The sequence below is a fragment of the Arachis ipaensis genome, chromosome B1 (genome assembly GCF_059453495.1).
Source record: "Arachis ipaensis isolate K30076 ecotype BB chromosome B1, ASM5945349v1, whole genome shotgun sequence".
In the NCBI taxonomy this organism is placed as follows: Eukaryota; Viridiplantae; Streptophyta; class Magnoliopsida; order Fabales; family Fabaceae; genus Arachis; species Arachis ipaensis.
Window position 1 is genome coordinate 26,649,789 of NC_142436.1, and position 17,528 is coordinate 26,667,316.

At 39.6% G+C, this 17,528-nt stretch overlaps 1 pseudogene; it reads left to right on the top strand.

Moving 5' to 3' along the window:
- Positions 1 to 4,693: 4,693 nt before the first annotated feature.
- LOC148576026 (uncharacterized) lies at positions 4,694 to 5,402 on the top strand (annotated as a pseudogene).
- The last annotated feature ends 12,126 nt before the right edge of the window (positions 5,403 to 17,528 follow it).

A 17,528-nucleotide genomic window follows, 5' to 3' on the forward strand; every position in this document is an offset into this window, starting at 1 on the left:
TATTTTATTTTTCCTGTGTGGCCAAAGTAGATATATATAAAAGATAAGTGCTGAAACATAATTTTAATTAAACTTGCAGTAACTTGCTACAGGAAGTTCAAAGATGTGATGTTCATGAAAATATAAAATAATTAAACATAATTTTAGTCAATTTTTTATTTGGATTAACACTTTATTTATATACCATTAAAATATAAAATTTATAATTTAATATAAAAATACTTTTGTTAACTGAATATTGTCAAAAAATAACAAATTTTATTGAATATGTAGTATTATTTCTTTACTAGGTAGTTGTACTCTACTATTGTTTATTTAATTAGAAATTTTCCTTATGTACGCTTACAACACTAATAAAGTAAGAATCTGGCTCTGGGTCTGGTGAATGGCGATCACTTCCTCGTTAGCTTGTTTTTCCGTACTTTCTTGTTTCTAATCTTTTGTCAGACACAATTCTATTCCAAGCACCGCCCCTGCCATGACCTTACAAGATTTGTCGATTAAATGACTCTGAAACTCATTTCAGTCAATCCCCTTCTCCATACCTATTTTTAATTCAAAATAAAATAAAAAGAAACCCAGCCCCACTTCCATTCCCCGCTCATGAATTACACAAAAAGGAAACCATATCAAATTTTAATCCAACCTTATTTAACATACTTGTATGTTGTGGTAACGTATCATACCTTTTGTATATAAAAAATTCGTTACTAAATTAATTATTTGTATAAAATATATATTAAAATATAAAATATATATTAAGGTGGTTAATTTTTTATATATATGACATTTTTTGTTAAAGTATATGGAATACTGAGTTTATTAGTTAACCTCTTATACATCTATTGATAGTCTGAAATATGAATTTAATCTAAATGAGTTTCAAATTTTATCTAATAGTAAGTCGTGTTTGAGTCAATACAATATCTAACACAAATATTTAAAACTAGTATTTATATATATATCGGTAATAATATTACATGCATGATTATTATTTAATGTTATTCTTGATTTATTTGAGTTGTTGTTAAGTTTATGTTGAAATATTTAGTAGAAACATAAAAAATACAATTCTGTTTAATAGACAATAAAAATTATAAACAATGTCAATAATAAATTATATCTCAGATCTACTAAACATAAATAAATTTAATAATTTAAAATTTAAATTTTAAAATTAAAATTAATTTTTTTAACTTATTATTCACGTTGTTAAAAAAAAGTATTATTTTCTTATACTTTCTCTAAAAACTGTCTCTATTAAAATTTATTTTGATATCTTGATAATAACTGTTCGGTTTCTCGTGTATCGAACGGGTCGGATCTGGTGGTGATAAAGGTGGGGGTGACTGGGAGATGGACGTTGGGGAGTTCTGGTGAGTGACTCCTCCGGCCTGATGAGTTGAGGATGAGGTGAGACCACCTACAAGGACTCCTACGCTCAAGTCAGTGTCCGTACAAGAGGCGGCTATTAGGGTTAGGGTTAGGTGACGTACCTCTGGGGAGAGTAGGTCCCTCCCCTTTTATACTCTGCATTCGTTCGTACCTCAGGTGGGCCCTTGAGGGCCAAGCCCATATGTTTGGAAGCTTCTGACAGCTGTCCAAGTACACGCGAGAGGGGAGGTGACGTTCGGGTCACCTCCTGGGGTTGGACTCGGTAGTCCTCTGGGTTGGCCGGTCATCTGGACCCGGGTCTTTGGCTAGTTGGGCTGGGCCAGAACAGTGCCCCCAACGTGCCAAACATGGTCGTGCCCTAACTTCCCTTCTGATAGGGTTCTCAACAGGTTGGCCGCTCGTGATAAGGGCGTGCCCATCTATGCGCGAGTGGCTTTCGTCCGTTTGTAGAGGGACGCTAATCGTCGCCTCGTTATTCGCGTTGGGCATTTACTACCCATTGTGAGTGATTTGAAAGCTCGGGTGAAAAGTCCCTTTTATCCCTAGCCTTCGTGCTTCTCAGTGTCAGTTATTTTCCAGTTTCTATGCTTCTTTCTTTCACTCCCTTCATGTTTCGCATTCTTATCAATTCACATCTTTCGCTCATGTTTCTTCCTTTTTTCTTTCCTAATTTTTCCTGATCCAGACGTTCTCGCTCGCCCTTGCCCCCTTGCATTTCCTTGGCATTTGCTATTCTTCACTCGTTATTTTCTGGTAAGCGTTGTTTTTCTTCATCTTTTAGTGGATTGATCATGCTTTTTATTTGTTGTGGTTTCCTTCTTTGGTTGCTTGAATTGCTGTTGCATGCTTCGTCTGGGTCATGCTACCATTAGATAGATTCTAGGGGGGTTACCATTAGGCGCATTGTTTGTTTTTTGCCTTGTTAGTAACAATAGATCATTATCCAATAGGCTGTAGTACTAGTTTCCACTTCTTCCGAGTTCCCGACCTACCGATTTGACTTTAAGTGGTGCCCCCACTGTAGGTATGATGCATCAACCCCTTCCGAGAGCCCCCGTGGACTGTTACGCCTGGGTCACCTCGGATGTGAAGGATACGCCCTCCAGAATGACCCTTGAGGAGCTTCAGGAGTTTCGCCGCTCCGACCTGCTTTATGGGGGGAGTCCTGAGGAGGAGCGCTATCACGCGTTCGTCCTAGGGATCAAGAGCGAATATGCCACATAGACCTGAACACCCCCCGAGTGCCGACTGGCTTTGGGTGTATAAATCGATGTTCACCAGCCTGAACACCCCCCAAGTTGCCGACTGGCTTTGGGTGTATAAATCGATGTTCACCAGCCTTGGGGTTCGCATCCCCTTCTCCCCTTTTGTGATGGCGCTTCTGAACCAGTGTGATGTGGCGTCGTCGCAATTGCACCCAAATAGCTAGGTTTCCGTTCGGTGCTTTGAGATGGTGTGTGAATACTTGGAGCTGCCGATCTCTGTGGAGGTCTTTCTGTGATTCTTCCTCTTAATGAACCCTTCAAAAGAAGAGAGACATAAGAAGGGGTACATGTCTTTCCGGGTTGCCCGAGGTAAACGGATCTTCGGGTTGTTCGAAGATTCCTTCCATGGCTTCAAGGAAAAATATTTTAAAGTACGGCCTGCTGAAGGTCAGCACCCCTTCTGGCTAACCTTAGAGGGGGAGCACCGTATCCCGATTTACTGGAGTTTCGGGGCTGGGGCCAACGCCTTTACGAAGATAACTTATAAAGGGTTGACCCAACAAAATAAGGACATAGCTGACGTGCTGTTGGCCATCTTTAATAAAAACAACGTCAACCTTCACCTCTTGATGGGTGATCATGAGATGGGTAGGAGTTATGTAGGTGAGTAGTCGGTTGGTCATCGTTTCATGGTGCACGAATCCCCACACTTCGTACAACTGTACCAGCAAGTGCACTGGGTCGTCCAAGTAATACCTGAGCGAGTCAGGGTCTATCCCACGAGGATTGTGGTTTGAAGCAAGCTATGGTTATCTTTCAGGTCTTAGTCAGGCGGATGGAAGAGTTGGTTTGATTTGGAAGATGGAGTTATAATGTTTAATTATAAGGATAAGAAGATGGTTAAGGCTTGGAGTTACTTTATCCTTCTGGATTAACTCTGGTCTTACTGTCTTCTTCAATTGTGAATGATTTCTTCTATGGCAGGTTGTATGTGATTGACGCTGGTTTGAGAAGCTGCCAATACTCCTCCAGATCTGAACTCCAGGGTTAGTGTGAATCCATTCTGATTGAGAGTGAAGCTCCTGCCGTCCACTCTCCTTAATGATCCTACTCAAAACGCCACAGACAAGGTCGAATCTTCCGAATCAGAGAATGCTGCGCCTTTGGGTTCTAGCCTCTACCACAGAGACCCTAATCTCCCCGTAAATTGGCTGAACTGGTGTCTCGAGAAGTCCCCAACGAAGTCGTGGATTAGCCGTCTGAGAGATGTATAATCAAGCTAGCGGTTCAATGCTTTCTACTGAAGTATTCACACGAACCCAAAGTATGGACTATTATACATTGCTGGAAAGCTCTGGAAGTCAGCTTTCCATAGCCATTGAGAACACTCCATTTAGACTTCTGTAGCTCTAGAAAAGCTCTTTCTAGTGCAAGGAGGTCAGATCCGGATAGCATCTGCAGTGCTTTCTCTGTCTCTGAATCAGACTTTTGCTCCAGCTCCCCAATTTCAGCCAGAAAATACCTAAAATTGCATAAAAATACACAAACTCAAAGTAGAATCCAAAAATGTGAATTTAACACTAAAACCTATGAAAACTTAATGAAAACTAAACAAAACATGCTAAAAACTATATGAAAATGATGCCAAAAAGCGTATAAAATATCCGCTCATCATTTCGCATTTCTCATGTTCAACTTATTTGCTTGCTTGACAAACTTCTAACTTGTACGTTTCTTTTTCCAGTGTCCATGGCTGCCGAGCAAGTTGGTTTCGAGAATTTGATGTCGCTATTCCTCTTTGGGAATAGTGATGACAGCTCTGCCACTCGCACAAACGATGCCCCTCTTTCTCCAACTCCCGAAGTGCAACCCCAACCTCCTCAAGGGGAGGTCGCCGGTACAAGTGCTGGTCCGACCCCCCCAACCGGAGGTACCGGAAGAGGAAGAGGGTCTTGTGGTCACCATTCTTGACAATCCTAGGAAGAAGAAATCGACCTCCAGCCCAGAGGGGGTGCTCATCGTGATGGAGAGAAACTTCGATGCTGGAACCTTTATTAATTCTCAGCTCCTGCCCGGTACCGAGGATTTCTTTCATGGTGGGGACCTCGCTTCCCAGACAAAGTGGGTATACCACACCCTGCTCCGGGCTACAGCAATAGCAAGGAAGGCGGAGCCCATTTTGGTTGGTGCAGGGACCCTGGAAGGCAAGCTCCAGGTGGCGTTCCAGTCCGTGGACAAGTTGAAAGTGGAGGTGACATCGGTGAAGACCCAATTGGCTGCATCTGAGGCGAAGGTGAAGGAGTCCGACGAGACGGCTGCTCGGCTTACCGAGAGGGAGCTCACCCTGGAGAGCCAGCTCAATGCTGCTCAGGGCCGGGTAGAAGAGCTAGACAAGAAACTCACCGATGCTGTCTCATCAGCAAATGCTGCTAAGGCCGAGGTCGCCGAACTGAAGAAGAAAAACAAGGAGACCGTAAATCATGCTCAGAACCCCATAGGGGCTACCGAAGAGGCGATCAAGGCGCAAGTGAAGTTGCTGGCTCTTGATTTTGATGTCTCCGCTGTTGGCGCATTCAAAACCATTAAGGATGGCAAGATTATTGACCTCCCAAGGAAGTAACTTGTGAAATATTTGTACTTTTTTGGGCCGTTGTGGCGTTTTATTTTGTATGTTTTGAACATGGTAGTTTAGAACTAAACTGTACCGTTTTGATGTTTCAAACGATTAATAGTCAAGCCAACTCGTGCCTTTTACGCTTAGTTGCTTTAACTGTATGGCATACTTTGATAGCCGCTGAATAGTAGTCACGAATTTGTTGACTCCCGAGGTGATCAGTCTCGAGATGTCGTAGTGTTAACAATTGAATAAGCAACAAGGTAAAACAACCGAATCATTCGTTAAAAATGGCAAGTCGGAAAGACAGAAAAAGAGAACAATTAAAAACTTAAACAAAGTGGAATAAGTAGCAATTCGAATAAAAAGGAACAAGTAAACGTAAATAGGGAACAGAAACGCATGTTACTAGATCGGAAGGCCTTGCTGGTCAACTCTCCACTAGCAGAAAGGTCGGGGAGCCATTAGTAAACTCAGCTCCGCTGATGAGGTTCTGTAGAAGTTGGCCTTTTCTTGGAATTTCTTGCACCTCTTTACGAATTCTTGGGCATTGGCGCGTGCGTACGCAATCCCCCACACTCTCTGTATAACAGCAGTACCAGCAAGTGCACTGAGTCGTCCACTGGGTCGTCCAAGTAATACCTGAGTGAGTCAGGGTCGATCCCACGAAGATTATAGCTTGAAGCAATCTTTTGGTTGTCTTGCAGGTCTTAGTCAGGCGGAATCAGTAGTTTTTGGATTAAGTATATGGAGTTGGATGAAGTATCATGCAATAATAGGAATTATATGATGGGAATTGATTTGAGAGTTGGAGTTGCTTTGTCTTTCTGAAGTAACTCTGGTACTACTATCTTCTTTGCTTGTGACTGATCTTATTCTATGGCAGGATATAAGTGATCAATGCCATTTTCCGTGGTCATTGATCTCCTCTGCTACAGAATGAATGTCAGGTACCGTGATCATTCAATCCAATGGAGGGTGAAGTGCTTAGCAAGTCATTCTCCTGGCGATCCTACTCAAAACTCCACATACAAGGTAGAATCTTTCGGATCAGAGAACGCTACTTCTTGGATCTAGCATATACCACGGAGACCTTAATCTCCCCGAAGATCAGCTGAACTGGTGTCTCGAGAAGTCCCCAACGAAATCGTGGATTAACCGTCTAAGAGATGTAAATCCATAGCTGTTGGTTCATGCTTTCCAGCCAAGTATTCACATGAACCCAAGTAGACGTGGGTGTTTGTTAGGCACGTTTGTCTTGGTGTGATGAACAGATCTGATTTGTCAAATCATCCTGTTCATCACGATGAAGATCGGGATATACATCTTAGAGATAGATCAGACATGGATCGAAGAAGAAGGAGTAGTACTTTTATTAATTCATAGGACTCAGCAGGGCTCCTCCCCTCAACCTAGGAGGTTTAAAAACTCATACTGAGGTGTACAACAATGGTGAAAACGAAAATAATGATCGAATAACATGAAGTAAACCCCTTTAAATACTAAACTATTGACTAGTAAGGATACAACCGTCTTTTTAGTGCTAAAATCTGATTCTAGGGCCCACTTGGTAAGTGTTTGGGCTGAGCTTGATGAGATCCACGTGCTATGAGATCTTCTGGATGTGGAACACCAGCTAGGGAGTCATCTCTGGGCTTTTGGATATTGGGCTTTACTTCCTTTGGCGCTGGACGCCAGAAAGGGCAGGAAGCTGGTGTTCGACGCTAGTTTTGGGCCTTCTAATCCGAAATAACATATGAATAATTATATATTTCTGAAAAGATCTGGAAGTCAGCTTTCCAAAGCCGTTAAGAATGCTCTATTTAGACTTCTGTAGCTCTAGAAAATCTCTTTCGAATGCGAGCAGGTCAGATCTGGACAGCATTTGCAGTGCTTTCTCTGTCTCTGAATTAGACTTCTGCTCCATCTCTTCAAATTCAGCCAGAAAATATCTAAAAAGGTACAAAAACATACAAACTCAAAGTAGAATCCAAAAAAGTAAATTTAACACTAAAACCTATAAAAACTTAATAAAAACTAACTAAAAACTGTGTGAAAATGATGTCAAAAGCGTATAAAATATCCGCTCATCACAATACCAAACTTAAACCGTTGCTTCTCCCCAAGCAACTAAAAACACAGTAGGATGCAAAATAAAATTAAGATACAATAAATTTCTGAGTTTCAAATGCAGCTTAGTTAAAATCAGATGAGCGTGACTTAGTAGCTTTTTGCTGCTGAAATAGTTTTGGCATCTCACTATCCATTAAAACTCAGAGATGTTGGCATCTTTAAGAACTTAGAATCCAAATGATATTATTAATTCTCTTAGTTAAGCTTATTTTGATTCTTGAACACAGCTTTCTGAGTCTTGGTCGTGACCCTAAGCACCTTATTTTCCAGTATTACCATCGGATACAATAATGCTACAAACACTTTAACTGAGTGAACCTTTTCAGATTGTGACTCAGCTTTGCTAGAGTCCCCAGATAGAGGTATCCAGAGTTCTTAAGCACACTCTTTTTGCTTTGGACCACGACTTTAACCGCTCAGTCTCAAGATTTTAACTTGACACCTTCATGCCACAAGCACATGATTAGGGACAGCTTGGTTTAGCCGCTTAGGCCAGGATTTCATTCCTTTGGGCCTTCCTATCCATTAATGCTCAAAGCCTTGGGTCCTTTTACCCTTGTCTTTTGGTTTAAAGGGTTATTGGCTTTTTCAATTTGCCCTCCTTTTTCTGCATTTTTGGGCAGTAATGGATTTTTCTGCTTTTTAATTTTTTCTTTTCGCCATTTTTTTCATTTTTTTCGCATGCATATATTATCTTTTTCTTTTGCAACATGCTTTTTCTTACTTCAAGAATCAATTTTTTGATTTTTCAAATTATTAATAATATTTTTCCTTTTTCCTTATTCTTTCAAGAGCCAACATTCTAAAATTTCAACTTCAAATATGCACTATTTAATCATACATTCAGAAAACAAAAGCAAATGACACCACATCAAACTAATTAAACTAATCTTATTTTAAACTTAAAATTCATGAATCTCTCATTTCTTTTCAATTTTTTTTAAGCGAGGTGAGAGATATATGGAACATTTTTACAACTTTAAGACATCAATGCAAATGATCATGCAACTAGAGCAAGAAAACAGAAAATAAAACAGACAAAAAATAGAAAAGTAACAGACAAGGAGATAAAGAGAACGAATCCACTTAGATGATGATGGCTACTACTCTTCTTTGAGGATCCAATGTAATGCTTGATCTCTTCCATGTCACTCCTTTGTCTCTGTTGAGACGGCTGCACAAGTTTATGTGCATGCTCTCTAGTTTGTTCCATCCTCTTCTTCTATACTTAAGAGTGGTAGAAGTCACAAAGCAAAGCTTTGGCAATACCAAACTTAAGAGTTTTGCTCGTCCTCGAGCAAATATGACCAATGGGCAAGAAGGTGGGGTAGGTGGAGCTTCTGTGGGACCTCTTGGTCCTGAGAGGCTAGGGAATTCCATATTCCATGCTTCTCTGCATTACGTTTGAATGCCCAGGGGCTGCTCCCTGGCTGGCATTCAACGCCAGCAATGCTCCCCTCTTGGGGCGTTGAACGCCCAGAAGGGCTTCCTCGCTGGTGTTCAACTTTAACACTCCACTTGGAGTGTTCTGTTTTCACTGTTGTGAAATCTGTCTTTTGACTGATACAAATGATCATGACTCTGACAACTGAAAGGAAAAGCAAAATGAAAATAAATGGTTGAGTAAATTTGGGTACCCTCCTAACAAGTGCTTGACGTTAGGATTTTTGCCAGTAAAGAATTTCATAAAAACAGTCGCGTTGTAGATATAGTCTCTAAACCAACAAAAATCCCTTTGTACAAACGTTTTGGTTGTCACAAGTAACAAACCCCTTTTAAATTGATAACCGAGTATTTAAACATCGGGTCGTCTTCTCAAGGAATTGCAAGGAGGTATATTCTTATTATTGGTTTTGAGTTTTGTAAATTGGGGGTTTTGGAGCTTGGGCAATGAGCACAGATATATTTAAATGACAAATAAAATAAATAAATAACTGTAAAATAAACTTTTGGCAAGGTATGAGAAATTAGAAGTCCAGACTTAGTTATCCTTATCAATAATAATGAAGGTTGAATCTTAATTCCACTTAGTTAACCTTTACTAAAGCAAAGAAAAGTCAAGGGACTAATTAGTTTGATCTTCGAATCCTATTTATTTCCTAAGAAAAGATTGGGATTATTGAAGTTCAGTTCAATTATCAAAGATAACAGTTATCAATTATGTTGAGCTAAGATAACTCTTGAGTTACTGCTTTCTTAACCAAGACCAAAAGGGGAAAAGTAAATTTACTGGAATAAAAATGTCTTCAGATGGGAATAACAATAATGTAAATAAAAGAAAGCAATATTAAACTGAAATACCTCAAGTAATATTAATTCAAAAGAGTAATCTGTAACATGGAAGAATTCATAAAATTGCAAGAGTAAATAAAAAGGAATGTTGAACCTGATAAACAGAGATAATCCTGAAAGCGAATAAAATCCTAAATCTAAATCCTAATCCTAAAGAGAGAGGAGAGAATCTCCCTCTCAAACTAAATCTAAATCATGAGAAGTGAATTATGAGAGCCCGTTTATGAATGGATGTATTCTCCCACTTTATAGCCTCTAATCTGTATTTTCTGGGCCGAGAACTGGGTCAGAAACAACCCAGAATTTGCTGGTTGCGAATTCAAACATGCTGAATTTCCGTCACTGCGACGCGTCCGCATGGAGCACGCGGTTGCATTGCCTAGCGTCAGAGCAACTATGACATATTATATATCAAATCGAAGCGCCGGACATTAGCTTTCCAACACAACTAGAACTGCGTCGTTTGGACCTTTGTAGCTAAAGTTATAGCTGTTTGAGTGCGAAGAGGTCAGGCTGGACAGCTTAGCCATTTCTCCAGCTTCTTGTATTCCTTCCACTTTTGCATACTTCCTTTCTATCCTCTGAGCCATTCCTGCCCTGTAATCTCTGAAATTACTTAACACACATATCAAGGCATCTAATGGTGATAAGAGAGGATTAATATTAGAAATTATAAGTCCAAAGAAGCATGTTTTCAATCAAAGCATATAATTAGGAAGGCAAATGTAAAACCATGCAAATAGTATGAATAAGTGGGTAAAGAGTAGATAAAAACCACTCAAATGAGCACAAGATAAACCATGAAATAGAGGTTTATCAGCGCTTCTTTAATGTCTTTAGCTGGACTTCACTGTACTTAACTTAGTAGCAGTGTTGAGCCTCCTGGCTCTATATCTTCTTCAAGGTAATGGTTAACCCTCTGTCCGTTGATAGTGAACCTGGTTTCTTTACCTTGAAGCTCTATATTCCCCTATGGTGATACCTTAGTAATCACAAACGGTCCTGTCCAACGGGATTTGAGTTTCCTAGGGAACATTTTGAGTCTTGAATTGAACAGCAGGACTTTCTGTCCTGGTTTAAAGACTCTGAAAGCTAGCTTCTTGTCATGCCACCTCTTTGCCTTTTTCTTATAGATTTTTGCATTTTCAAATGCTTCTAAGCGGAATTCATCTAACTCATTTAGTTGGAGCAGCCGTTTCACCCCTGCTGCTTTTGCATTAAGGTTGAGGAACCTAGTAGCCTAATAGGCTTTGTGTTCTAGTTCCACTAGCAAATGACAGGACTTTCCATATACTAACTGATATGGTGAAGTTCCAATGGGGGTTTTGAAAGCTGTTCTATATGCCCACAGAGCATCATCAAACTTTCTAGCCCAATCCTTTCTAGAGGCACTTATTGTCCTCTTTAGGATTCGCTTTAGTTCTCTATTTGAGACTTCAGCTTGCCCATTAGTTTGGGGATGATACGATGTTGCTACTTTATGGCGAACTCCTTATCGGGTTAAGACAGAATCCAGCTGTCTGTTGCAGAAATGAGTTCCTCCATCACTGATTAGTGTCCTGGGGACACCAAACCTGCTGAAAATGTTCTTCTGGAGGAACTTCATTACTACATTAGTGTCATTAGTGGGGGTTGCTATTGCTTCAACCCATTAGGCACGTAATCTACTACCACAAGGATGTAGGTGTTTGAGTATGAGGGCGGGAATGGTCCCATGAAATCTATACCCCATACGTTAAACAACTCAATATCTAGGATTCCTTGTTGAGGCATGCTATGACCATGAGAAAGGTTGCCAGCCTGCTGGCAACTATTACAGTTATGGATGAACTCTCTAGAATCTTTAAAGAGAGTAGGGCAGTAAAAGCCACTTTGGAGTACTTTAGTGGCTGTCCGCTCACCTCCAAAGTGTCCTCCATAGTCAGAGCTATGGCAATGTCATAGAATTTTCTGTACCTCTTCTTCAGACACACAGCGTCAGATTACTCCATCCGAGCGTCTCTTAAAGAGATACGGTTCATCCCAAAGGTAGTATTTTGCATCATGCATGAGTTTCCGAGCTTGCTGCCTGGAAAAATCTTTGGGAATGAACCGTAAAGCCTTGTAGTTTGCAATGTCTGCAAACCAAGGTACTGTCTGGATGGCATAAAGTTGCTCATCTGGAAAGGATTCGGATATGTCAATAGAGGAAGAAGAAGCCCCTGCTACTAGCTCAATCCGGGATAAGTGATCAGCTACCTTATTCTCTGTCCCTTTTCTGTCTCTAATTTCTATATCAAACTCTTACAGGAACAATACTCATCTTATAATTCTGGGTTTAGAATCCTGCTTAGTGAGCAGATATTTTAGAGCAGCATGGTCAGTATAAATAATGACCTTAGATCCTACTAGATAAGATCTAAACTTGTCAATGGCGTAAACCACTGCAAGTAGCTCCTTTTCTGTAGTAGTGTAATTTTTCTGCGCATCATCTAATACACGACTAGCATAGTAAATGACATGCAGAAGCTTGTCATGTCACTGACCTAGGACTGCGCCAATTGCATGATCACTTGCATCACACATTAGCTCAAATGGCAAGTCCCAGTTGGGTGCAGAAATGATAGGAGCACTGACAAGCTTGGCCTTCAGAGTTTCAAAGGCATGCAGGCAGGTCAAAGATGAATGGAACATCAGTGGCCAAGAGATTGCACAGGGGTTTAGAGATTTTAGAAAAATCTTTTATGAACCTCCTGTAGAATCCTACATGTCCTAGGAAGCTTCTGATAGCCTTAACACTAGTAGGTGGAGGCAAGCGTTCTATCACTTTCACCTTAGCTTGATCCACTTCTATCACTTTGTTTGAGATCCGATGCCCAAGAACAATGCCTTCAATTACCATGAAGTGGCATTTCTCCCAATACAAAACTAGGTTTGTTTCTTGGTATCTTTTTAGGACCAGGGTCAGATGATCAAGATAATAGTCAAATGAGTCTCCATAGACAGAGAAGTCATCCATGAATACCACAAGGAACTTCTCTACCATGTCAGAGAAGATGGATAACATGCATCTCTGAAATGTGGTAAGTGCATTGCACAGGCCAAATGGCATTTGTCTATAGGCGAATAAGCCCGAAGGATACGTGAATGCCTTCTTTTCTTGATCTTGTGGATCTACTGCTATTTGATTGTATCCGGAATATCCATCCAGGAAACAATAAAAAGCGTGACCCGCTAGTCTTTCTATAATCAATGCATATACGCCACCCTGTAACTGTCCTTTTCGGGATTAGTTCATTCTTGTCATTATGAACCACTGTCATTCCACCCTTGTTAGGAACAACCTGGACAGGGCTCACCCATGGGCTGTTAGAAATGGGATAAATAATCCCAGCCTCATATAGTTTAGTGACCTCCTTCTGCACTACTTCCTTCATGGTTGGGTTCAGTCGCCTCTATGGTTGTACCACTGGCTTGGCATTATCCTCCATCCGAATTTTATGCATGCATCGGGCAGGGATAATGCCCTTAAGGTCACTGATAGACCACCCAAGGGCGGTTTTATGGGTTTTAAGCACTTGAACTAGTGCTTCTTCTTCTTGTGGCTCTAATGTAGAGCTTATAATCACATGATAGGTATCTCCCTCTCTCAAAAATGCATATTTCAGGAAGGGGATAATGGCTTAAGCTCAAGCTCAGGAGGCTTCTCCGTTTCCTCAAAGGTTTCTAGAGGTTCCTCTGAGTCAGGCTGAGTATCATCTAGGATATCATCAAGCCTGTCCTTGGAGCTTTTGGCCATATTGACTTCTTCCACCAGGGAATCAATGAAGTCAATGCTCAGACATTCCTCAGGAATGTCTGGATGCTGCATAGCTTTCACAGCATTCAGCATGAACTTCTCCTCATTGACTCTTAGGGTTACTTCTCCTTTTTCAACATCAATGAGGGTTCGTCCTGTGACTAGGAAAGGTCTTTCTAGGATGAGAGATGAACTCATGTGTCCCTCTATGTCCAATACCATAAAGTCAGTGGGAAAGGAAAAAGGTCAAACCTTGACAATCATGTCCTCCATTACTCGTGATGGTATCTCAGTAGACCCATAAGCAAGTTGAGGGCACATGCGGGTTGGTTTGACTTCATTAGTCAACCAGAGCTTCTTTATTAGTGAAGCTGGTATTAGGTTGATGCTTGCTCCAAGATCGCATAGAGCTGTCCTTGTACAAGCATCACCTAGAGTGCATGGTTTCATAAAGCTTCCAGGATCTTTAAACTTCTCTGGTAAGCTGTTTTGAATGATTGCACTGCATTCCTCAATGAGAAGGACTGTTTGTGTCTCTCTCCAATCCTTCTAATGACTTAGAATGTCCTTCATGAACTTTGCATAAGAAGGTATCTATTCAAGAGCTTCTGCGAAAGGAATTTTTATTTCTAATGTTTTGAGATACTCCGTAAAGCGGGCAAACTGTTTATCCCTTTCCTCTTGACAGAGTTTCTGAAGAAATGGCATTTTAGCCTTGTACTCCTCAACCTTGGTTGAAGGAGGCCGAATGCCATGTGAGTTGGGAAGAGGGTTACCAGCTTGCTCAGGAGGGTTGTTATCAATGAACGACTGTCCTACCTTGCATGGGCGACAGTCGTTCAACGCCCATGCTGCTGTCCCCTTGGGCGTTTGGATTCCCCTTCTCTCCCATTTCTTGGTGTTTTATGCCAATAAGGTCACCTTCCTGGGCGTTTGAACGCCCAGTCTCTGCCCGTTTCTTGCTTTCAATGCCAGGAGCACTACCCTTCTGGTTGTTCTCTATGGGATTTTTATTTTTATTATACTGAGGTTGAATGTTTAGGGTTTTCCCACTCCTTAGTTGGACAGCCTGGCATTCATCAGTTATCTGCTTAGATAACTGCTGCCTTGTTTGACTCAACTGGGCTTCTATATTCTTGTTAGAAGCCTGAGTTTCTCTTAGAGTCTCTTGCAGTTTCAATATTTACTGGGCAAGGGCGTGCAGTTGTTGAGTCGATGGGCTATCCTGCTCTGGAGGGTTAGGTTCAGCAACTACTACCTTAACCTCTCCTTTTATAGAGGTCTCAGGAGATGAGTACAGATTCTTATTAGTGACAACTATCTCAATAAGCTCTTGAGCCTCTCTTATGGTCTTTCTCATGTGTATGGAACCACCAGCAGAGTGGTCCAAAGTCATTCTGTTTGTGTCTGAAAGCCCATAGTAGAAGATGTCTAACTGTACCATTCTAAAAATATTTCAGTGGGATATTTTCTTAGCATCCTCTTATACCTTTTCCAGGCATCATAAAGAGATTTACTGTCTCCTTGTTTAAAGCCCTGGATGTTCAGCCTTAGCTGAGTCATCTTTCTAGGGGGAAAGTAATGGTTTAAAAACTTGTCGACTAACTGTTTTCAAGTTTTTAAACTATCTTTAGGTTGGTTATCCAACCACCTTTTTGGTTGATCCTTTAAAGAAAAAGGAAATAGTAGTAACCTGTAGACCTCTTGGTCTACTCCCTTACTGTATATTGTGTCAGCAATTCTTAAGAAATCTGCAAGAAATTCTGTAGGTTCTTCCTGAGGAAGCCTAGAATACTGTCAGTTCTGCTGCAATAGACTAATCAGCTGAGGGTTCAATTCAAAGCTACGAGCTCTGATTTGACGTATGTTGTTACTTCTTCCATAGAAGTCAGCAGTGGGAGTTGTATAAGATCCCAGAATTCTCTTGAACTCTGCATTTCCACTTGGATTCATGATTAAGAAAGGTTGAAGATAAAGAAGAAAGGAGATAGAGGTGAATTAAAATTAAAATATTTTTGTTTTTATTTAATTGATTATTTAAATTAAGTTTTCGAAAAGTATATTAATGATTTAAAAATAATTTAAAATTTAAATGTTAAATTTTTGAAAATAGAAGAAGGAGAAGAAAGAGAAATTTTTGAAAATTAATATAGAAGAGTGTTAGTTAGGTAGTTTTGAAAAGGAATAGAGAGAGAAAAGAAGATATTATTCTAAAAAATTAAGAAAGAGAAGAGTTAGTTAGGTGGTTTTGAAAAAGAAGAGAGAGAAAATGAAAGTTAAATTTAAAAGAGAAGAGAGTTAGTTAGGTGGTTTTGAAAAAATAAGAGAGAGAAGATAAGATATTAATTAAGAAAAGATAAAAATAAAAATAAAAGATAAGATAAGAAAAAGATTTGAAATGAAAATTTGAAATTTGAAAAAGATAAGATTTTTAATTTTGAAAAGATTTAATTTTTGAAAACTTGAAAACTAAGATAAGATAAGATAAAATTTTGAAAATCAAAATCTGAATTTTATTTGTTAATTTTCGAAAATTTGGTTGAAAATAAGTTAGAAAAGATATTTTTTATTTTTGAAATTAATGAAGAGAGAGAAAAACACGTAAAAGACACCAAACTTAAGATTTTTAGATTTGGTGTGTACCCAAATTTTTAAAAATTTGGAGGGAAACACAAAGGGATACCAAACTTAAAAATTTTTAAGATTGAAACAGGTAAAAGACTCAAGAACACTTTGAATGTTAACAAGCACGCAAAGAAGAAGACTCAAAGAGTACAAGAACATAAAAAGAACACCAAACTTTTCGAAAATTGAAACAAGATTTAAAGGAAACTAACAAGAAAACACCAAACTTAAAAATTGAAACAAGATTTAAACAAAGAAAAATTATTTTTTAAAGAGTTTTGAGAAAAAAGTTACCAAAAAAATTGGAAAATGCTATAATTAATAAATACTGAACTCAAAGAAGCAACACGGTACCAAGAAAATAGACACATTCAAAAAATGCATGAATCAAACAAAGAAAAGAAAAATATTTTTGAAAAACTTTTTGAAAATTTTCAAAAATTAAAAGACTCAACAAGAACAAAATTAAAAGATTCAAGAACTCGAGACTCAATTAGGAATGATAAAGAAAAGAAAATGTTTTTGGAAAAAGATTTTAGAATTTTTCGGAAATTGAGAAGAAGAAAATAAAAATAAAAGACTCAAACAAAGTAAAGTAAAAATAAAAGAAAATTACTTGATCTAAGGAGTAAGACAATCCAGTAGTTTGTCCAAACTCAGCAATCCCCGGCAACGGCGCCGAAAACTTGGTGAGTGCGTACGCAATCCCCCACACTGTCTGTACAACAGCAGTACCAGTAAGTGCATTGGGTCGTCCAAGTAATACTTGAGCGAGTCAGGGTCGATCCCACGAGGATTGTGGCTTGAAGCAATCTTTTGGTTGTCTTGCAGGTCTTAGTCAGGCGGAATTAGCAGTTGTTGGATTAAGTATATGGAGTTAGATGAAGTATCATGCAATAATAGGAATTATATGATGGGAATTGAGTTGAGAGTCGGAGTTGCTTTGTCTTTCTGAAGTAACTCTGGTACTACTATCTTCTTTGCTTGTGACTGATCTTCTTCTATGGGAGACTGTAAGTGATCAACGCCATTGCCCATGGTCATTGATCTCCTCTGCTACAGAATGAACGTCAGGTACCATGATCATTCAATCCAATGGAGGGTGAAGCGCTTAGCAAGTAATTCTCTTGACGATCCTACTCAAAACTCCACAGACAAGGTAGAATCTTTCGGATCAGAGAATGCTGCTTCTTGGATCTAGCCTATACCACGGATACCTTAATCTCCCCGGAGATCGATTGAACTGGTGTCTCGAGAAGTCCCCAACGAAATCGTGGATTAACCGTCTGAGAGATGTAAATCCATAGCTGTTGGTTCATACTTTCCAGCCAAGTATTCACATGAACCCAAGTAGACGCAGGTGTTTGTCAGGCATGTTCGTCTTTGTGTGATGAACAGATCTAATTTGTCAGATCATCCTGTTCATCACGATGAAGATCGGGATATACATCTTAGAGATAGATCATACATGGTGAGGTGTACAACA